At 35.5% G+C, this 24,307-nt stretch overlaps 1 protein-coding gene across 5 annotated transcripts in view; it reads right to left on the bottom strand.

The window, feature by feature from the left end:
• Window positions 1-24,307, bottom strand: part of RFX3 (regulatory factor X3) — a 292,426-nt gene that overhangs the window by 159,549 nt on the left and 108,570 nt on the right. The gene's annotated exons all lie outside the window — the stretch shown is intronic.

The raw sequence follows: 24,307 nt of genomic DNA, 5'->3' as shown, positions 1-24,307 counted from the left end.
TTAAAAAATCTCCATTAGTACCTCTTATTTTGAGGCTATAAAGGTTGAACTTCATTGAAATCTACCTTCCTTAGGCCTCATCTGGTATAAATTGTTTCAAGCACAATATAAACTAGTCATATTATAAATTATGTCAAGACACAATTCTCAGAACACAAATCCTAACTGGATGCAAATATGTCATAAACTGTACTTTCTAGACACTTTTATAAACTACAGGACGTCACTGGAGGTGTACAATTCAGAATAAATTGTTTCTAAGGTCCTTTCAAATTTTCAAACTTACTATTCACTGATTTTTTAAAATTAATGTATATCTAAAAACCAACTGATGTACCCTAAATTTAGCCAAAGGATCAAGCTCACTAATTTTCTTGGCTGTGAGATGATATGGTACTAAAATTAAAGTTTAATTATACTCTACACAAAGACAGCCAAACAGCAATAATGTTTAATATTTTGAAAGGTAAGAAGGATCACTATTATATAGGTGAGATTTGTAAACAAAGACATGAAATTTTACCTTCTCTCATTCACAGTTCAACATGGTACATTTTTCAGTTCTCATGTGCCTGTCCTACTAACACAGGATTAAATTTTACAGTGTGCACTCTAACAAGTATGGTTTCTTAGACCTTGATATTCCCTTTTGTTACTTATGCAGTCAATATAATAAATGTTAATTTCTTTGCTATTGAGCAGGGATCCTGGGGGGAAAAACAATATTTAATTGGTAGCCTAAGAAAAATACGGTATCATGGTTTAAATCTGTGAACAGTATGGTGAACATTAATTTTCCCTAAGAAAATTCTGAAAGAGTATTCAGGTCTTTCAAGCAGAAAATTAACCCCTCTCAACATCTTTTCTCACAGCATGACCTCTTCCAATTTTTTCCCCAAACCTTTTCTATCATCTCATTCAATTTTAGAAATAGACCTCTGAAGGTATCTAATCTACACTTATTTCATAAATGAGAAAACTAAAGCCCAGAGAGGTTAAGAGACTTGCTCAAGGTGACAGGACTAGAGAAAGGACTAGGCCTTTTCACTTCAAATCTATGCTTTCTTTATTTTCTAGACCTTGACACTGGTATCACTTTACGTGATTGACTATTCTTATTCCTTTGTTAGTCAAACCCCTAAAGCAGCACAATAAAACTTAGAGCAAACAAAAGATACAACAGTAAAGCTAACATCGATAGAGTATTTAACACATGCTATGTCCTCTTCTAAATGCTTTACGTGTTAATTCACATATAAATCACTCCATGTAACAACCCAATGTGGTCTGTATGATTATAATCTATATTTACAGATGAGGAACCTCAGGCACAAAGAGTGAAGGTAGCTAGGGGCTTAAAAAACAGAAGGAAAGTGAGGGAGACAGTGGCTACCACCCCATTTATTTGGGCCAGCTAATGTTTAGCTCAAGGAAATTGTTAATTTATGGGAAGGCTAAACTGTAGCTGCCAGTTTTTCCAATTTTCCAAAAGAAGATTTTTATGTGAAATCTCTCAAGATGGTGGCTAATTAATAAAAAATGTAGCACTGATCTCCAAACACACACACACACACACACACACAGCCCTTTGTACTAGTATTAAGACCACAGATATGCCTGAAAATGTTTGAAAATGACAGTGTTCACTACATAAAACTCTTGCCTAATTAAGATTACTGGAGGACTAACAGTTCTCGAAATTGGGAGAGGGGATACACACAATAGGAACCCTATCTGTGCCTCTTCTTCTTTATTCCATTGTAGAGGGAAAAAAATACCCTCCCCAAAAAGAAAGCAAATGCCAGTGTCCTTCGATTCATTACATGTTATACTTATAGACAATTGATGCCATTTGTGCTACAGCAGAGGGCTAGTAGTGAGAGTGAGGTGATGTCTTTCTGCAGGGAATGAGGACCGAACCAGATTTCAGATACCATCTTCGGTGAGTTTTTCTTAGCTTCTCTTCCCAACTCCAAGACAGGCCTTTGTCAGTTTAGTACACAAATGAGGAACACAGAGTTGCCAATTATGGGTTCTTGTTTAAGCTGTTCAGTCAAGGGGTGGATGAGATTCTTACAGTTAAGTCACTCAAACTAAAACACCCTTCTGTTTATCCCAGCGTTGGCTGGGAACTTTATCGAGGCTCTCTTATGTGTCCAGGGGTCTGTATTGAAGACCAGCCTACACACCTTTTTGGTATATGATCCATAATATGACACCCACTGTTTTAGACCAAATACACATAAGAATATACATAATGAATGTCTAAAAAATTAAATTTACTTTTAAAGCAATTCCTCAATAAATCACCTGAGAGGGCTTATCTGAAGATAAAAGGCATAGATTTGGAAACTGGCTTCCTATGGACCATATTAGACTCCATCGATAGGCTTTGGCACAGAGTAACTACAAATTAAAATTCTTAATTGTCAACCTTTAAAAATCAGCAAATTTTGTGTTAAAAACCAAATTTCCAGATTCTCTTGAAAAATCTGAAAATCTAGAAAAGGTGAACCTATATTATGTGTTTTATATGCAAATTATTTATATGGCAATACATATTCACTGGCTTGGCCTTTATAGGCATTTGAGGCATAAGAGAAATATCTAAACTTTGACTACTTTACTAATAGAAATGTGTAACTAGATGATTGGAACTAAGATCTTCCTTATTTTACAGATTGAGTCAACTGAGGCCCAGAGATGTTAAGTCACTTAACCAAGGTCAAACTGTGGGAAGTAGGAAAGTGGGAAAAGAGGGTTTGGACATAACACTAAAGTGCATGCACTAAACTACCAGACGGAAGTCTTGAGTTTCATCAGAGACACTGAATAGACAGAACTGAAGGGAGTAAAGAAAATCAAACTGGTAAACTTTTAGAATCAGAAAGAAGGAAAAAGATCCCAACTATTTAATAGGAGCAACCTTTACAGAACAGAGTGGGGAAAAGCAGATGGATAGAAAATGATGGCTTATATAACTTAGAGAGTCACAGAGAATTTTCCATCCAACCTCTGGCTCTATGTACATAACACATCAAAACCAGCACAGAAAGCCTAATCCAGAACAACCAATAATTGTCCCAGAACAACTTGTTTACTTCCAAGTTACTGCTCATCATCCAATCTCCTTGGCCCCTGGATTACAGGGTCATGCCAATTGGGATAAGAACGCTCAGTTTGGTCTCCATCTTTCCTTAATAGACACAACTTCCTTCTCCTCTGATTTCATTGTCTTCCTCAGGTTTGAAGAAAAGGCTCTCTTTGCCGAGGCCTCAGGCCTTGAGAGGATCTCAATCACATCCCTGCCAGAGACTAGCTAAGAAGTCATAACAAAAAAAAGTCATAACCATAATTAGGTCTCTCATTTAACAAGTCTTTTCCAGGTGCCACACAATATGCTAAGTGCTTGAAATACATCTTTTCATTTAATCCTCAAAAAAAACCCATAATGGAAATGTTGTTATTTCCACTTAACGAATGAGGAAACTGAAGCACAAACGGATTAAATAACTTGCTAAAAGCCACACAGATGGTAAGAGTAAGAGCCTAAATTCAAATCCAGGTTTGCCTGACTCTAAAGCCCATGATGTTACCACCATGTATATTACTTTGCAAAATCATGATGAAAGGCTTCCAAATGGAAAGCTAGAGATTGTTGGTCTGAACAGCAAATCTTTGGGATTCTCACTCTATCCTACTTGATCTACACTTCGAATAACAACAGTGAGACATCTCTTCTCTCTCTGACATTGAAATTAGCAAGTATACTCTCTCTTTCTACTGAGGCCATAATAAAACCCAACTAGTAAGTACTTTTTCCAGAGGCATCTTAACTGATTAATTCCAAAGACCTGATTTAATAGCAGATCAATTTGAATGTTAAAGCATGTTGAGGAGTGTAACCTTCCTGCCAAATTTTCCTAAACAGATCATTTAAACCCACTGACACATTTAGAGTATTCTTCAAAGCAGGGATCATCACATGAGGGCAGTGTCTTAGCATGCTTCATTTGTAGGTTTTGTTTTAGATCCAGTATAAAGGTTTGTGTGTATATGTGAGGTGTTCCCATTCATCTAGCAGTGGTTTCTGGTGCTTTGTTTATGTTTGGGAGTAATTTGGTTAGTTTAGTTCCTTCACAGCCTCCTTTCAAGTGATATTTGTTTATCAGCCACAAATGCAGTCACATTAATCCATTTTGATAAGCTAAATAAACCCCTGCAGTTTGTCCATGATGCAGCCTATATGTAAATGAGTTGTATATTCTTGCAGGAGAGACATGCACGATTTCAGTCTAGTCATCCTTGCCTAATGTGGCTGTCAGGTGTGTCAAGAGCAACAGATGCTTGTTTGACAAAGGACCTTTTTATTCTGGCTAATTAAGCAGTTGGACACACCCGCCTGTTAACGGTTCTGCTTTGTATAGCCAGCTCTGGCTGAATCATGCGAATCTACAGCTAAATAGGCCACATTTTGAAAGAAGGCTAATTAACCCCTAGAAGAAGGAAAAGAATATTGCAAAAACCCAGCTGCTGAATGCAAAAAGATTACCATTTCTTCAACCTGATGGGCAAAACCTAGGCAAAGCAAATGTGTTTGGAACAAACATGCATTATTGCAAGTTTCAAGGCATTCAAATGTTCTTTGTGAAACTTCCTGAAGATTATTTAATACACTCAAATTCACAGCTGGATTCCTTTCATCACACACAATGTACATGCCAGATTAAATGCTTAAATAGTCTGACCTAATCAATTACTTATCAAACAGAACTATATAACTGGGCTCGCTTAAAAATAGGTAGTATCATCTAATTTTTATTGGGGTTTTTCTTCCTGAAATAATTTGCTTTCTAAAAAAAAGCAAAGTCTGCAAAGTTTGGTTCCACTCCACTGACTGACGATATTGTTTTTTTACACTGAGGAATGTAACCGGTTTTAATCCAGTATAGAAAATAAAAACCTGTAATTTAATTTTCAAGTACAACAGAGAACTTCCTTCCTTTTTCCTTAGTACAGAAAAACAAAAGATGGTAATTCCAATTCCTATTTGAACCAAATTAACCAGTATTATTATGATAGTCACTTATTTGTATAGGGAAAATAAATCACACCTAAAATTTGACATTAAAGAATAAATTATTTACTTAGAAACCTGGTTCAATGTAAGAGCAGAGAAACTATTTACAGAAAAAAAATTGTCATAATCTAAAATTACTACTTTTAAAATATACAACAAGGAGTTTAACATCAGTGTGCTTTCACAGAGAAAGATCCCAATCATAATAGAAGTTTTACAGCATAAGATTTTATTACTAATACTCCGATTAAGCATCAGCATTCTTGACTAAATGTTAGAAAATAAATACTAGCATATATAATACTCACAGCAATTGAAACCTCTATTTATTAAAATTAGACAACTAAAATAAGTCATGGTTTTTGGAAAAAAATAGCTGATACGTACTTTCCTGAACATAAAATCAGGATGAAATGTATACATTTCTGACTATTCTGGAGTAGATGATGAAAATATTAAATTATTCTAATTCTTTAGGAAAAAATTAAGAATATTAAGCAACTTTCAAAGTCAACAATATAATGTAAAATAATGGGGCATATTAGAATTTATATATATATGGTTAAAAATAATGTGATAAGTTTTTTTTGAAATTGACAAAAATATATTGAGCTGATTAACTTACCTACAAATGTAAAACTATGACTTTGCTTTTTTTCCACTTCACCGAGTACAAATGAAAGAAACTGGTTAAGCTATAAACTATAGTCAGCCTTTTTTACTTAAAATATACCTCTGTGAAAAGTTTATTCATTGTAAAACACAGGGCTTTATCAAATCAATATATCAGGTAACTGAAGAGATGTAAAAGGAAAATTCATGATTTTCTATATTATAAAAGCTCTGCTTCTTTGTTTAGGTCTGATGTTGTAATCCTCCTGACTATGTACAATTAATCTTTTATACTAAATTGATCTGTAGAAAAATGATGGAATGATAATAGTGTAGACTGTTCGGCAGTCATCTTCCTGTGATAACTGATGACAGAGATTAATGTTGGTGATGATTAATCAGCACACTAGTAACATATACAGGTTGCCTGGGTAACTTTTTTCACTTTTCAAACAAAGGGTTTTTCTTAACTAATTCTTCCTTTGACTCAGAATAGATAATGAAAAACTGTTTCTTTGGCGAAGACAAATCAAATTACTTTAACAGTTTTTATCTTAGTGAATTAATTAAAAAATAAAACAATCTATTAACATATTACTAAAGCCACACTGCTGAAATGATGTAAGAATTTTATTATGTGTTAATTGTTTCTAGTTATCAAGAGAAGCTGTTATCAGGCACAGAAGTAATTCTGGGGAAAAGACCACCAGGTGCTTGTCCAGTTTATTGCTGATGCCATCCTGGCATTTTCTCTCACTCACATTCATGAATTAAAAGGCAAATTGTCTCACCTAGATGACATAAGCTAAAAACTGGGAGTGCTCACATAAAAGCTAAAAGAAAAGAAAAAGAAAACCAACAAACAAAAATTTCTGAGTATCCTACATTTTGCTTACTGGAAGAAGAGTCTGAGAACAAAATGATGTAACATACAGAAAGATTCTTACCAAAATCTATGAGGCAAACCTATAAATGTTTCTTACTATTCGTCAATCCAATCCTGACAGGGACTAGAACCTATGAGATGGAGTATTTAATGATAATAGCACTTAGAACTGAAAAATGATGAACAAAGAGCATTTTATCATAAATCAATCATTTCATTATAGTAATAAGAATAGCTACCATATACTGAGCATTTACTATGTGATAGATGCTTTACATCTTTGCATACATTTAACCCTAATTTCAACCACGAAGTAGATATTCCCATTTTATAGCAGAGAAAAGTAAGGTTTAGAGATTAAGTAACTTGCCCAGGATCACAGAACTATTAAGAGATAAAGCCAGGATTCAAGCCCAGGTCTGTCTCACTCCAATAACGGCACCCTGACACTGGATCCTAGTCGGCTACACAAACAGCAACAGCAGTGAGGCTATTTTAGTGAAATCAACTTTAAAAGAAATAAAGTAGTCTATAGAGACTTTGGGCACTAAGAAAGAATTCTAAATTTGAACAAACAGACACAAATATCACGTGAATGGCAAATACGTACTGTACCTAGTATGTGATCATTATGATGCCATCAAAGCTATAATGCTTATGATATAGAAAAGCATATCATGGGTTAAAAGAGATCTGCACTGGGCTTCCCTGGTGGCACAGTGGTTGAGAGTCCACCTGATGATGCAGGGGACACGGGTTCGTGCCCCGGTCCGGGAGGATCCCACATGCCATGAGGCGGCTGGGCCCGTGAGCCATGGCCACTGGGCCTGAGCGTCCGGAGCCTGTGCTCCGCAACGGGAGAGGCCACAACAGTGAGAGGCCCGTGTACTGCAAAAAAAAAAAAAAAGAGAGATCTGCACTAACCTTGTGTTCACAGAATATTTTATGGAAGGAAGAGGAAATAATGAGATTCATTTACTTTCAAGAATTTAAATTTGTCTTAAAAAAAACAGTCAAATGAGGGTCCATCTAGGTTAGTATCTATACATCATATTATACACAAACATAAAGATGTTCACTCAAGTATTACTTATGACAGCCAATAATAAGCAACTGAAATGTCTGTAATTGGGGAACTAATAAACTATATCCCTATAATTATCCCTAATAAATTCTATATCCCTATAGCAGAATACTACACAGATCTATAAAAGTCAGCATGGAAAGATGTTCATAATATTGTAAGCATAAAAAGCAGGTTGCCAAATAATATGCAGCCTACAGTGTAATTTTATTCACAGATATAAAATTGCATGATTTGGTAAAATTCTTAAGGGTATACAGTAACATCAGTGTAACTCCTAAGGACTCCTGAAATATGGGCCTTCCCAAACCAATGATCATAACTTTGGGTGGCCTCAAGCTAACCTTGGGCTTGCTGGTCAAAAGCAACATAAGCTCCAGAGACCCATCTCACCCTGGAGCCATCCCAAAAAGTCAGTCTTAGATTCTGTAAAACAGCCTTTTTAATCCCCAAAATACCTGTATAGTATTTGATCTGTTCAGTAGCTGGGTAAGAGCTCTGTCTCCCTTCCCACTGAGTGGCTCAAAACTCTCAAAGGGCTCTAAAACACAACATTTCCAATGTTTCTAATGGAATAGTCTATTTAAAAAATTTATCTGGAGATTATATCTACAGAACCATTCATTGCTAGTTCCACGATCTGTGTCATTTTCTGCTGAAAGAAGGAAATCTACAGTAATACACATTCCCAAATGTCAAATATGATCCTTTCCTTATGACACTCGCCAGAACCTATTGTCCAATCTAGAATAAAGACATGAATTTCAATTCTGCTCCCTTGTATTCAAACTCATAAGAGCAATGGCACCTCTTCCATAGATCTCAGACTGAAAGAGGATATAGGTGGTGAATCTAAGTGTTTAGTCCCACCAAGGAAACAGGTACCCCCTTTATAAACGAGCCCCAGTAACATTGTTTATTCTTTCTACATACCCTAAACTTTACACACAAGTTTTATCTTTTTTCCTCTAGACTTACTAGTGGGATCTTAGCCACACACATGGAAGTATCCATACTATTTGTGGCAAAGAGAGGGCAAAGATTGGCTTAAAAGGCAGCATTACTCAGAGCCACAAAAGAAAACAAGCAGGTAATGTTGTTTCCAAGCAAGATTTTCTTTGGATTTTACAGGGAGTGAAGTAAAACAGGAATTCTTAATTTTCTTCACACCAAAAAAGGCTCCAATAACAACTTTCTTCTTGGATTCTCTTCCCCACGTAAAACATTTTTCTGTTTTTTTCTATCTTATTTCTTTTTCTTTTTATAAGAGTAAAGAATAGAGCCTTTTGCAGTTCCTAACTATTCCAATGACAGGCTCAAAGAGATCAACACATCTAAAAGGGGAAAATAATACTGTATAATAACATTGCTAATAATGGAAATAATATACCCCACTTTAAATGTACAGTATCTTAAAGAACTGAATTCTCATTACTTCCATTTTTGTGCAAATGTAGTGAACATGGGACTGGGTGGACTTGAAAAAAAAATCTACATATTCACACATACATAAATTCTGGAAATAATTGCTCTAAAACATAATGCTATTAATCAAGTGAAATTTTTACACTGATTTTCATTACAAAATGCATATGTACACACTTGGAAAAAAAGTTTGGCTAAAAGATGAAAATTAAAACGGATTGAAGATTCTAGCTAACTCTGTGCATTCTCAAACTTAACAGAAAATTTATTTCTCTCTAAAAATCAGTAAAACTTGAAATAAGTCAATTACACTGAACCAAAAACACTTCCTTCGGAGCTTCTTTTATGGAATTGGTGATGCACTCTGAACATGGCTGTCCTTCCAACTCATTCTAAAGCGTTTTCTTGGCTCCAAAAACAATAGTTCCTTCTAAAGTGGGTTACCTTAGGCTATCTCATAAATCTATGGTTAATACCCCTTAGCTAGGATTATTAATATGCTTTAAATCACCTATATGTTCTTTATTATTAAAAGCTATTATAATTATGTAATGTTTTATGTAAGTGTGAAATTTCACATAATAAGTTTTATTTCCACACTCCCTCCCCCTCCTAACCTTTGATGGTCTTCCAAGGGGGCTAAAAGAGAGGGAAGAACTCTTCCTTTATCCCTTAAAATACATTAAAAGTAACTGTCCTATCATTTCTTTTATCACCAAACTTTCTCCTCTCAATTCCCAAATCTAATCAATCACTGAGGCCAATGCTTCTGCTTCCTAATCTCTCTAAAAATCTATTCACATATCTTCATCTCTCTGGCTCCACAGAGTTGAGGCCACTCCCTACAACAGGTTCCCAGTGTCCTCAGGATAAACTGCAAAGCCCTCAACAGGGCTTTTAAGGCTCTTTAGAATATAGCTCCTGCCTACTATTTTCCAAAGAGTACTATATACAATCCAGCCATATGGAGCCACTCTCAGTTCCCCAATCCTAGAAGGGGAAGTTCCCCAATCCCACTTTAATGGATGAGAAACAAGAAGTTCCCGCTGACTCAAACAATTTTTCCTTCCCACCTCTTCTCCTCTCCATCTTTCAGATCTCAGGATAAACTCCACTTCCCCCAGATAGTCTCCCAAACCACCACCACTCTTCCCTCTCCCTGCCCCCCCTGCTTCTAAATAAATCTGAGTCTGGTGTTTGTCTGAGTGTTCCTACAGCATCTTATTTTTACTCAGCCAGCAGCAATTATCATATTGTAGTGTAACTGTCTCTCCAACCAGATTATAAACACCCTGAGCACATGGACTATGCTTATCTTTTTCACCTACAAATATGCAACAGTGCCTAACACACAGAGGATCTTCAATTTGTTGAATGAACAGATGAATCTACAAAGAGGATGAGTTTAAGACCCTGCTGAAATATTACTATTAAAGTATGCTCTATCAGATGCCTTTAACACTTAAAAATTGTGTAAAAATAGAGTTTTCTACTAGAGCCAGTTCCAATCAATTTATTCATTAAGAATGTTTTCTCTTAATTTTCTAATGTGACTTCACTTTCAATTCCCATTATGGCAAGATTTTATAACAACCCCCATATTCTAATATTTGTAAGCCTTAACAGATTTTGTGTATAATTTTTTTTATAAAGAAATAAGATAAGGATTAAATAAACTCAAATGAGCAAATTAAGTCTTCAGCTATTGCTCTGAACCTCCTGACACATCAATTACTATTTTAATAAGTACACCTGATTCACTGAATTGTGGATTCAGATCCAATGCTCTAATCATGTCATCTTAGAAAAAGTAGCCTGGTATGCTTCCTTTGTTTTTATGAGACAGAAGCACTCAGAGATCTTTAATTTTCATAGCTGAAATGCTAAGAATAAGTAATTAGCCTAATAGTAATTGTTCTAACTTCATCATTAATTAACAACTTGAAATTTATTTGAGCTTGGCAACATTCAACTGACATTCTTCTAAGTTCTCTTAACAGTCATTGAAACTTTTCACAAAAAAAGGGTATTTCAAGAATCCTCTAGTTAAAATTAGTTAACGCATTTATGTAAGGATTTTACATGCTTTACTTAATCTAACCAGAAATCCTGTGAGGTAGGTACTATTATTATCCCACTTTTATGGATGATAAAACTTAGGCCCAAAGCTTAAATAACTCTATGAGTCCCAAGGTCACATAGCTAGAAATGGGCAGAGTGAGGACTTGAATATACCATACCATCTATTAGGTTCCGGTAGCAAAAACTGTTTTTTTTTTCCCTTTCTTTTTTTAACCTAGCAATATGCTGTATTAGGCTTATAATATGATAATTTAAATGTTCTACAGACCAACTACTATGTAGTCCGGTCTAAATAGCAGTCTTTTCCATATTTTTAATCTTCTACAATATAGAAATTGGACATGCTATAATTTTTTAACCCAGTTACTAATGTTCCATATGTTATCTTCCAAAAAATATTAATTTCATTTCCAGCAATGCTGAGTACCTGACAAGATGGCTGTCTATTCTATTTTGTAGATCTCGGCAAACACTAATAAAAATGCTGAGTCGTGGGTTCTATATCACTTCTGCTGAGGCATTAACACAAATAGGCTTGTTGGAATTGGAATCAGGGCTCAGAAAATGTTCAAAAAAGTACAGGGCTTCCCTGGTGGCACAGTGGTTGAGAGTCCGCCTGCCGATGCAGGGGACACGGGTTTGTGCCCGGGTCTGGGAAGATCCCACATGCCGCGGAGCGGCTAGGCCCATGAGCCATGGCCGCTGCGCCTGCGCATCCGGAGCCTGTGCTCCGCAGCGGGAGAGGCCACAACAGTGAGAGGCCTGCGTACTGCAAAAAAAAAAAAAAAAAAAAAAAGTACAATATCTTTTTTTCTAAAACCTTAAGAGTTGAGCTCTCAGGTGCCCACCATCAATTCCACTTCTAAATTAGTAAGAATGACTGGCTGCAGCTTCTTAGATGCCAAAAGAAGGGACTGTCTCAACTAGTTAATTCACAAAAAAACTGACTTTTGGTGAAACCAAAAGGTCTTTGGCACGAGTGCCAGGAGTTGTTGTTCCCTGATCTTTACATTCACAAATGACCTTCAGCAAGTCCAAGAAAAATATATTTAACGCTACTACCTAATGGCACGGCAAACAAGGGTAGTAAATGCAAAGCAAACAGTTTTAAGGACGGTTACAGGCCAAAGGCAGTGTTCAGAAATACTAAGCCCCATACCAATGTTCTAGAATAGTCCTCTAGTCCAGCTAACATCTCTATTCCTGCATGAGCACAGGACCACCTTTCCTTGGCATATGCCAAGTGATTCATCATATACATTGATTAGTTGTTTTGTTACTTCAGTCAAATATTCATATGGGACATATTTTGCTACAGTCATCATAAGAGCAGAGAAAAATAAAAATTTCTCAGTTCTCACCCAGACATTTTATTGTACTTCTTCAATGTCTCAGAAAGCCTGTGTTGTGGTGGCCATGGCGCACGTGCGTGCGTGCTCACACTCACTCACACACACACACACACACAATATGGATATTTAGCATCAAAAGTTATGCTGGACACATAGTAAGTACATTACACACATGCATATACACACAGAGGCAGAAGACTTTCCAAATAGTTCCAACTTTGGCTATAGGGCATGGCTGAGGAAAAAACACTCTAATTCTAAAGGCAGTAGTACCCTTCCATTACAGTTCCACTGTCCCCCACCCCTGGTAGAGATGGTGATGGGGGTATGATAACACTAAGTTTACTTTTCCAAAAATCAACTTACTAAGAATCATTTTGCCTAATGGCCAATTTGACAAATTGCCCAATTCATTCAAAATTTGTTTCTTTTAACCATTTATCCTGTGGACATAATTTGTATTGAATAAAAGTTTTACAGGGCCTTTGAAGATTTCTTTGACACTTACATTGATGAGTTCAAAGTTTAAATTTATCTGAAATTTTGCTACAAGCCAGCACACTACAGCCTACCCATAACTATATTCTGGAATTTCACCATTTTCTGGGCCAATGACTTTTTTTTTTTTTTTTTGCGGTACGCGGGCCTCTCACTGCTGTGGCCTCTCCCGTTGCTGAGCACAGGCTCCGGAAGTGCAGGCTCAGCGGCCATGGCTCACGGGTCCAGCTGCTCTGCGGCATGTGGGATTCTCCCGAACCGGGGCACGAACCCGTGTCCCCTGCATCGGCAGGCGGGCTCTCAACCACTGTGCCACCAGGGAAGCCCTGGGCCAATGACTTTTGAGAATGAGCATTTATTTTAAATTAAAGGGCTGTGCATGTCTTGAATGTCATGGAGTTTATAAATGAGAACAGGGAAGGTTTATTTCTTTTAACACATTTTTCACCCATTAAATGCATTCTATACTTCTCTTAATTCACACACTTGTTAACCACTACAACTAAATAAATATATAGCTTCACTTTTAAGCGACTGTAGAGAATTCCGTATATAAAATATCAGTGACAAATTTGGCACTCAGCTGGGCTGTACTGATAAATATTTCTGTTGCAAAATGTCTGTGGTGAAATTGCTGTGGAAAAATTAAAACCAAATTAAAACTAATTAATACTTCCCACCAAAAATTTCAAAAGATTTTGTGACTAATGCAGTGTGATTTGTGATAAATGTTATATGTAGTTAATAGAAACATACTTTAGGCAGTTGATAATTTGGAAAACTAGTTTTAGGCAACTAATAAATCAGAGTACTTGGTAAATTTAACAAAATTGCCACTCAGTGAATTTATGTTTCAGCAAACTGCTTTTAGGAGAAACATCCATTCAGTAAATGATCACTCAGTTAAAAAAAAAAAATCGGGGAAGGGGGGTGTAACAGGTTTTCAGATAAATGCCCTACTTCTCAAATCACAGCATTTAAACTTAAAAAGTATCCAAGAGATCTAGTTCAGGTCCCCATTTCACAGAGAATCTGAGACCAATAAATCAAATGGATCCATTAGTATCAGAGCTGGCATTAGAACTCAGAATTCCCAATTCCCAGTTAATAGCTCTTTGTAACAGACTATGGTGTATAAGAGAAGAAAGAAGGAAGGCACTCAAAAAGAAGTAGGAAGCCCTGCCAAAAGCTCAAACTGCTTATTACACAGTGAAAGAAATACTCGTAACATGGAGAATGAAACCCAAAAATAAGAGGGTCTCAGACATTTTCAAGTTTCTTTCTCACATAAATGATTAAGGTACTCTTTCAGGATATTTAACAAGATTTCAAGTAAGGCAAACTTCGTGTGTGTATGGAGATACCAACTAAAATGGTTCACTGGATTTTATATTCTATAGAGATTCTGAATCATCTTGCAAAATTGTTTTTTTCTCAGATACACGGAGCATCTTGGTGACCTAGACTCACTATTTTATTATTACATGGAGTATCTGAGTGTTTTAGGCTCTGAATTTTATTATTACAATATCTCCGTATGTAACCTACAATACACAAACTCACTGCATTTACACTGAAATAAGGAAACCAAAAAAGGCTAATTTCTAGTTTTCCAGGAAGAAGGGGGAGAAACAAAATTCAACACCACAGTAATTGCCATCAAAATAAACAAGGAACAAATTCTGAATTTTCACTTGCAGCAAATAAGTGTAATTTGGGGGTGTGAGACGGAAACCTTTTAAATGTAATGGCTTGTGTTAACAGCTTTTACAAGGTGCACTTTCCACTGTCAAACAGCAAGAAATGCTCATAAGGGTAATCAGTTTTAGATGGCAGGTTTACAAGCTTCCCACAACTTGTACTATTTATTCATGTTAAAATGTTTTGCAATTATTCTTTACATATTATGTTCATGCTTTCTTTTAAAAAAATTTAAAAATTGTTTTGTACTCCAAAACCAACCATATTGCTTGACTTCTTTCCTCACATACTGAGTAAAGTACATTTTGATACATACTGTTGGTTTTTATGACCTCATAAATTGTCCACAACTAATTTACACAGTAGTACTTCTGCAATATCGAAGGACATTAAAGCTGGGTGAAAGCAAACACCTCCCAATATAACCTCCTCAAAAACTGCATTTTTTATGTCACATTTCTTATGAAGGTAATATAAATGATTTTCTTGTTGTACCAAAACAGTAAGCTAATATGTACATATTATATTCAAAACCATATACAAATATGGGCTGATTACTTCTCATGGTTCTGCGGAGTCATTTTTCATACCAGTGCAACTGAAAGGTTATTTACAATGAAAACTCCATTCTCTTTCCTTACAAGGTTTACTCAACACTGAATGATATATTTTTTTTCATTAAGACAACAGTAGAATTTTTTAAATGTAGGCTAATGAAACAATCATTCTTCCTCACTCTTTCTTTTCCTTTCCCTCTCTCTCCCCATGTCCCTTTCTCCTTGTCTTTTCTCCCTTGCCTCTTTCCCTTTTACCCATCCTGCTCTACTTTCCCAAGTATAAGGGCCTAGTTAGGCCCATAGTTAAATAGTAGCCACACAATAACTAACGCCTCCCAATTGCTCTAAAGCTGAGTCAGCAATGTAGCTTAATTATGTCAATCATTTTTTTTGGAAATTGTCTTTGTACATCTTAACAACTAATTTTGACATTTTCCAGAGGCTTGATCTTACAGTCATATCATTTCAATCACTATAGACATCAAAAATAACAGCTAAACTATTTTTCAGTACTTACAGATAAGCCACACATCCAAAGTATTTGCTATTGCAAAACAAAGCTTACAGTGAAATTAGATCACCAGTGCTAAATATTCCTGGCTTGTACTTTCCAGACTACAGTAGAACCACTTTATAATAAGACCACTAACAGTCAACACTAGTCACATTGTAACACTTTAAGTGGTTATGTTTAGAGCAATGTAGGCTCAGAGACTCTAAGGTCAGACAGGCCCTTCAAGGTAAGACCTTGAGTCATAGTCTAGGCCATGGTCTATCTGTTTGAATCTCCACAATGAAGCTCTACCATACCACTTGATCAGGGATATTATGAATTAAAGAATTTAGCTCTTAAGGTGACTTCAAGGTAACTCCACTTTATTTTTGTTTTTAAGTATATAAGTAGTATTAGCAGTAGAAGCAAAGGCTTCCAACAACTGAATAAGGAAATATTTATTAATTCATTTTGCTTTTTTTCTTCCTGAGAAGACTCTAAACAAAAATACCATTTTCTTAGGGTAAATATATTGAGTAAAAAGTCATAAAAGAAAGGTGCAAAGGGTGAAGCTGACATTTCTGTTGCTCCAAACCCATGTAAGTCAGTGAAACCCAAGTCCCTGAGGTGGCTTCCAGAGATGCAACATGACTGCAACAAAAGCTATCACCTGGTTCCAAAACACAGGAGGCTGTCCATTTTTCACTCATGCTAACCCCATTACAAAGTTATTTTTACAAAGAGAGGGAAATGTATGACTATATCTGAACTTCCAGGAAAAAATTACAAATTTCTTACTTTTTAACTTATCGTTGCTGGCAATTATAGTGTTAAATTCATTTTTCTTCCAAATTGAATATTAATAAAGCTGCCACCAATGCTAAAAATCTATTTATTGTTTAATATGAGTTGAATAAAAATCAACAAAGATAACAGAGCAATCAAAAAATAAGATTCCAATGTGTTGTATATTGATGAATCTAAAAATGGCACATCTTAAGTTGGTTCTTAAAGCACAGGCTTTATATACATGAAAATTTATCTCAGTTTAACAAGAAAAAACGAAAAATCCAAAAAGCTCTTTCCTTTGGAAATACATAGAATACATAAGTTTCTACAAACTTTGTCACTTTATAGCAACATTTAATTTTTTTTCAGTTACAACCTGTTCTCCTAAAGAGAACTTGCCCAACATCTACCTATTCTTAGAACATTATTAAAATATTTGTTAAAGCATAACACACAGCAAGTAGAACTTTTTAAGTGCACTCAATTTACCCCAAAATTATTTTGTTAACACTCAACAATAATTAACAATTCATAATTTAAGTGATTTATGTTCCTTCCCAAGACTATATAATCAAGTAATTTTTATACATGAGTTAAATTAATATTTTAGGGATATTTTATTATAGTTTGTGATTTGTTTGATTTGCTCAGAAGTGAACTCTTTTCCTTCTATTTTATTTTTAAATGGCCCACCTTCAGCATTTAGATTATGCTTTTTTTATGTATAGGTTTTACTTGAGGGGGAAAAAACCCCACCTCAATAGAAAAAAATTATCTACTGCAGAGACTGGACACTATTTTTTTTTTTTTTTTTAGACTGGACACTATTTTTTGAAGAATTCATCCCTGCTTCCTTTTCTTCTTGAAGACAAGAAACCAGTGCTTCCTGAATGTGGAATTTAACCTACTAGCTCACTGCTTTTTAACACCTTTAGAGTCAAGTTAGTTGGAACAAATATAAGCTAAGTTCTGTAATACAGCACTTCTCCTGGCAACTGTGAGTAAGGCTGCAAGCGAAAAACCTTTTAAGCTTTGTTGCATGGTATCTCAGTGTGGGAGGATGAATATTAGTAATAAATCAGGAAACAGAAAAAAAATTATACCCTCCACCTAGATAACATGAAGAAAGTTAAGGCTGGTGTTTGGTACCCAAAAGATTCTACCAATAAATCAGAATTGCTCTCTTCCAACCTCAGCTCCTCAGTTATATTCAATTTTTTTTTAAAGCCACCATTTATTATTGAGTGCCTACCACTAAATTTAATACTTTAATTCTCATTACAACCTTGTAAAAATGTATGTTGTTCTCTACTTTATAAAAATGGACACTGAGGTCCAGAAATACTTTTTCAAAGTTTTACCACCAATAAAAGATACCAGGGGGGCTTCCCTGGTGGCGCAGTGGTTGGGAGTCCACCTGCCGATGCAGGGGACACGGGTTCGTGCCCCGGTCTGGGAAGATCCCACATGTCATGGAGCGGCTGGGCCCGTGAGCCACGGCCGCTGGGCCTGTGCGTCCGGAGCCTGTGCTCCGCGACGGGAGGGGCCACAATAGTGAGAGGCCCGCATACCGCAAAAAAAAGAAAGATACCAGGACCCACATGGAACTCCATCTGACTATAAAATCTATGTTCTTGCCATACTCCAGTCTGCTTGAAATTTTTTTCTTGTTTTTCATATTTCCAAGTTAATAGAAACAAAATTTGGGTTTCACATTTGAAATTTTCACTGTTATGAGAATGGCACTCTTAAGAATAAAATCATGGTCCTGCAAAGTCAGTGAAAAATTTAAAAACATCATGGCCTTCTTTAGTGTTCATTACACATGCCAGTTTGAAAGTCCCCCAGAAATATTTGGGGTTTTACAAAAAAAAGCACATATATCATTTTAATAGGTACAGTAATAAACTAATAAATTATGTTCACAACCTATGTGCACCATAAATTCAAAATTCACTTGTAGAATGTAGGTCACTGCCTTTAGATACTGGAAAAATGGCAAGATTAGGGAAGCCTTAACTTTCCTGGCTGCCTCCTCTTTTATTCTCTGACAAAGACTATTACCTGAAGATACATTCTTGTCCTTCTGTGCTCCACTATGCACACACTGTCCCTTGAATAATATTGCAGCCTTAATGTTCACTTGTATATTATGATGACTTTCAAATCTACTGTCCTTCTTCTTCTTCTCATTGACCTAAATTCTAATAGGAACTGCCTCTTTGCAAATGCTGTACAATGAGACGCAAGATGATATTCACTCTCATACCACACCTCTCTCTGTCCACTGCTAGAATTTAGAGGCTAATGTCTCTGATTGCCCTAGCCTCTAGCCTTCCTGAAGCTTTATTCACAACTTAGATCTCCCCTGAACTCTGAACCTATTCGGTTTAATTATCATACCCATTCATGGTAACCTCATCTACATTAACTTTATCTTCCCTGACACATAACAAATGTTTCCAGGTCTAAAGGACAGAATAAAGTTTGAAGAGATACTTGACTGTGAAAGTAAACTAAAAGCACTTACTTCAGAGTCGGCAATAACTTCCATGATCCTTATATGGCAAGTACATTTGAAGTCCTACAGTGTGCCAAGCAATTTAATTAACTAGGTACTTTATAAATGCTATTCCATTTCATTTTGACAATCAAGATAGAAAACAAATATTATATGAGCACATAGGACAACAACGCTATGAGGTGATTATTATCTATATTTTAGGGCATAAAAATTAGAGTGGTTAAATAACTCATCCAGGGTCGTATATCTAGCAAGCAATAGAATTCAAATCTAGGTCTAGCTGACTTCAAGACCACTATTCCTTACATTATGCTATGTTGGGCCTATTTTTGCCATTTACTGCAGTCACTTTCAACTGAGCCTCATTTTGTTCATCCACAAAAAGGAAGGGTGTTATTAATGTTCTTATGGGAGGAGCAACAAGCCAGTAGGAGGGCATCTGAAGTGAGGCACTTTTCAAAGTTCTCACATATACACCAAACATGATTCCAGTATGGTCCTCCAACCCATTGCCCCAGCTGCTGCTGAGAACCACTGGTTTTTCTTATACTGTACAGGAGGTGGCATAATATTACATGATGGTACAGTATGACAAGTTAAGGAAGCATACTGTCAACCATACAGTAACCACTGAAAGTATAAAACAAAGAGGTATGGCAATAGCCGATAAAGAAGGTAAGATGGAATCATAAAATTACACAAGTAATCCAAAACAAAGCAAGAAAAGAAACCAAAGATTAGCTAGGACAAATAGAAAACCAATAGCAACACAGTAGATTCAAACCTCACCTATCAATAATCACATAAAATGTACTTTAAACACACCAATGGAAAGGTAGAGATTGTCAAATCATTTAACAAACAAAGACCAAGCTAAATGTTCTTTATAAGAAATTCATTTTAAATATAATGTCACAGGTTAAAAGGACGGACTGAAAAAGATATACAATGTTATATCAACACCAGACAAAGTAGATTTCAAAGCAGGAAATATTACCAGGAATAAACAGGGACATTTCATAATGATAAAGGAATCAATTCATCAAGAGAACTTATTGACACAATGCTAAATGTTTATGCACCTATTATCAGAACATCAAAACACACAAACCAAACCTGACCGAACTGAAAAACAAAAAATAGTAAAATGCACTACTATCATAGATGGAAATTTTAAAACCCATCTTTCAATTCTTGATATAACAAGTAGACAGAAAATCAGCAAGGATATAGAAAACTTGAACAACACCATCAAGCAACTTGACCTAACTGACATTTATAGAATACTCCACCCAATAGCAGAATACACATCCTTCTCAAGTACATACAGAACAATTAACAAGACAGATTATATTCTGATCACAAAGCAAGTCTCTGTACATTTCAAAGGTTTCAAATCTTAGAAAGTAAGTTGCCTGATCACAACAGAATTAGAATCAATAACAAAAATATTAGGAAAAATACCAAATACTTTGAAACTAAGTAATATATTTCTAAATAACCCATGGGTCCAAGAAGAAATAAAAAGGCAAATTAGAAGTATTTTGAACTGAGTGAAAATGAAAATACAACATTTATGAGATGATTTACACCCTCAATAAATGAGTGAAGGAAAAAAAGAGTTAAATCAATCAGTCGTCAGATTTTCAAGTAAGCAAAACCAGGAATTAAGAATAAAAGAACGTGGATCACGAATTCATAAAATATTGAAACTGGAAGGATTTTAGAAATCTTTCTAAAATGTGTAAACTCACAGAATTTATAGAGGAAATGGTTCCAGGAAGAGCATACAATTTGCTTAATAGGGTTTATAATAGTAAATACTTTAAAATGAGCAAGCTCTGCTAGTAGCTATATTACACAAATGTCTGAATACTTTAAATGCCTATTTTCATCTAATAAAAGCAGATAAAGGTTTCATAAAACAGATGTGCACATTTCTGTGCCTGTCTGATTAATGTATTTTGTGTTTTATATGTAAATTTTCTACATTTGCACACACAGTATAATAATTAAGGGTACTGAATTCTCAGTCCACATTGCCTGAATTAATACTCTGGCTTTACCACAACTAGTAACAATGATATCAAGCTAGTTATTTAACCACCCATGCCTCAGTTTTTTCAACTGTAAAACAGGAATAAACCGTAAAATGAGAATAAGTTCCTACCTCCCAAAGTGATAATAAGGATTCAATAAGCTAACACCTTTTGTGGGCTTCAAATAGTGCCTGATGCATAGTAAGAGCTCAGTAAATGACAACTATTATTATATAGCACTGACTTATAATTACTTGAGGCTTATTAGTCAAGACAATGACTTTATTTTTAATTAGGTGACATCAATTGAAATAGTATACCAGCACAAAAAAATGGGTTGCTTCCAATTCATAAGTGTTAAAAAAAAAAAGCTCTGAAGTTAATTGAAAGCCAATGTCAAAACAGCTGGGGCAATTTCTTTTCAAGGCAAGAGACAATGATCCAATGAAAAATTATTACATGGAGAGTTTTTGGACCAACCAACAAATGTAATACTACCAACATATGAGATGATACTAAAGTTACACATAAGGGCTATCCTGTTGCCTTCATCTATTCCTTCTAATGTGCTCCATTCAACTAGAATTTATGGATTTAAATATTATGATTTTAAAATGACAAAACATTCATTTCTAAATTTGTTTTAAAATGGATAAAAGGCAGCATTCAGCAGTGTATTATTTGAACAAATTCCATTTGGTGAAAACAAAATAAATGTGGAACACATTTCACATTTTTTATTTTATGCAACTTCAATGCTTTCAACGCTGCATATATTACTAAAAGCACAAAAATAGATGCTGTACTATCAAATTGTAAAGAATACCAAATTGATATAATTATACTTTATAATTTCTTCCAAATATCAAAAGGACAAGTTTTTTTTTTAATTAATTTCATGTGTGTCTTATGTGTTCTATAGAACCAGGTAAAACAGGTATATTTTTACTAAGTAGCTCCAAATTTTCATGTTTTAATAACAACTACTGTTTATAATGGGTGCTTCGTCTTTCTGACGATGACATCAAAGCCTCCTCAGCTGGGCTGAATGAGCATGTGCCTGAATCAATATGGTAATAAGATATCAAAAAAAGTCTGATTTATTCTATTCTACTCTTTTGAGAAGTAGGTGAGAAGACTTTCTATACCTTTAATAACAAAACTAAAATTTCACCCATAACCTTAGCATTTGTAAACCACCTTTCTCCTCTCCTCATACCACACAGGCACTTTTTCTTCACACTCAAAATTATGAGGAAGCTTGTCATGATGGCACAGAAAAGCAGTGAGTGAGATAGCTGGATGATGCAGAAAGCATGTGGATGCCTACAGTGCTGCTTGTCCTTTGAGCTGCCTCTCAGCCTCCATCCATCCTTCAGCCACCCAGATGTAGACTAAAACTCTCGGCATGTGGGCTGCCTTCCTCAAGCTTTTTGCAACTATTATCAACCAGTAGCTTTCATCACTGGGAGAAGGATCGAGGCCAGGAAAACACTCATGCACAAGTAGACTATTAATGGAACATTCTATGGTTCACTGAGCATAATGCCTACCAAGAAGATAACAGAAACCTGAAGACAAAAGCCCAGAGCAAAGAAAGAAGTCTAAGATGGCTTTGAAGGCTGTTTGAGGTCATCAATTATTATCATCATCAAATACTTACCTAACCGGTGTGAGATGATACCTCATTGTAGTTTTGATTTGCATTTCTCTAATGATTAATTATGTTGAGCATTCTTTCATGTGTTTGTTGGCAATCTGTATATCTTCTTGGGAGAAATGTCTATTTAGGTCTTCTGCCCATTTTTCGATTGGGTTGTTTGTTTTTTTTGTTATTGAGCTGCATGAGCTGCTTGTAAATTTTGGAGATTAATCCTTCGTCAGTTGCTTCATTTGCAAATATTTTCTCCCATTCTGAGGGTTGTCTTTTGGTCTTGTTTATGGTTTCCTTTGCTGTGCAAAAGCTTTTAAGTTTCATAGGTCCCATTTGTTTATTTTTGCTTTTATTTCCATTTCTCTAGGAGGTGGGTCAAAAAGGATCTTGCTGTGATTTATGTCATAGAGTGTCCTGCCTATGTTTTCCTCTAAGAGTTTGATAGTGGCTGGCCTTACATTTAGGTCCTTAATCCATCTTGAGTTTATTTTTGTGTATGGTGTTAGGGAGTGATCTAATTTCATACTTTTACATGTCCCTATCCAGTTTTCCCAGCACCACTTATTGAAGAGGCTGTCTTTTCTCCACTGTATATTCTTGCCTCCTTTATCAACGATAAGGTGACCATAAGTGCATGGGTTTATCTCTGGCCTTTCTATCCTGTTCCATTTATCTATATTTCTGTTTTTGTGCCAGTACCATACTGTCTTGATTACTGTAGCTTTGTAGTATAGTCTGAAGTCAGGGAGCCTGATTCCTCCAGCTCCATTTTTCGTTCTCAAGATTGCTTTGGCTATTCGGGGTCTTTTGTGTTTCCATACAAATTGTGAAATTTTTTGTTCTAGTTCTGTGAAAAATGCCAGTGGTAGTTTGATAGGGATTGCATTGAAACTGTAGATTGCTTTGGGTAGTAGAGTCATTTTCACAATGTTGATTCTTCCAATCCAAGAACATGGTATATCTCTCCATCTATTCATATCATCTTTAATTTCTTTCATCAGTATCTTATAATTTTCTGCATACAGGTCTTTTGTCTCCTTAGGTAGGTTTATTCCTAGATATTTTATTCTTTTTGTTGCAATGGTAAATGGGAGTGTTTTCTTAATTTCACTTTCAGATTCTTCATCATTAGTGTATAAGAATGCCAGAGATTTCTGTGCATTAATTTTGCATCCTGCTACTTTACCAAATTCATTGATTAGCTCTAATCATTAGAGAAATGCAAATCAAAACTACAATGAGATATCACCTCACACCCGTCAGAATGGCCATCATCAAAAAATCTAGAAACAATAAATGCTGGAGAGGGTGTGGAGAAAAGGGAATACTCTTGCACTGTTGGTGGGAATGTAAATTGATATAGCCACTATGGAGAACAGTATGGAAGTTCTTTAAAAAACTACAAATAGAACTACCATACGACCCAGCAATCCCACTACTGGGCATATACCCTGAGAAAACCATAATTCAAAAAGAGTCATGTACCAAAATGTTCATTGCAGCTCTATTTACAATAGCCAGGACATGGAAG

The sequence above is a fragment of the Mesoplodon bidens genome, assembly GCF_964165515.1.
Source record: "Mesoplodon bidens genome assembly, chromosome: 6".
Taxonomy (NCBI): domain Eukaryota; kingdom Metazoa; phylum Chordata; class Mammalia; order Artiodactyla; family Ziphiidae; genus Mesoplodon; species Mesoplodon bidens.
The sequence above is the reverse complement of the archived record's forward strand: the minus strand, read 5'-3'. Positions and strand labels throughout refer to the sequence as shown.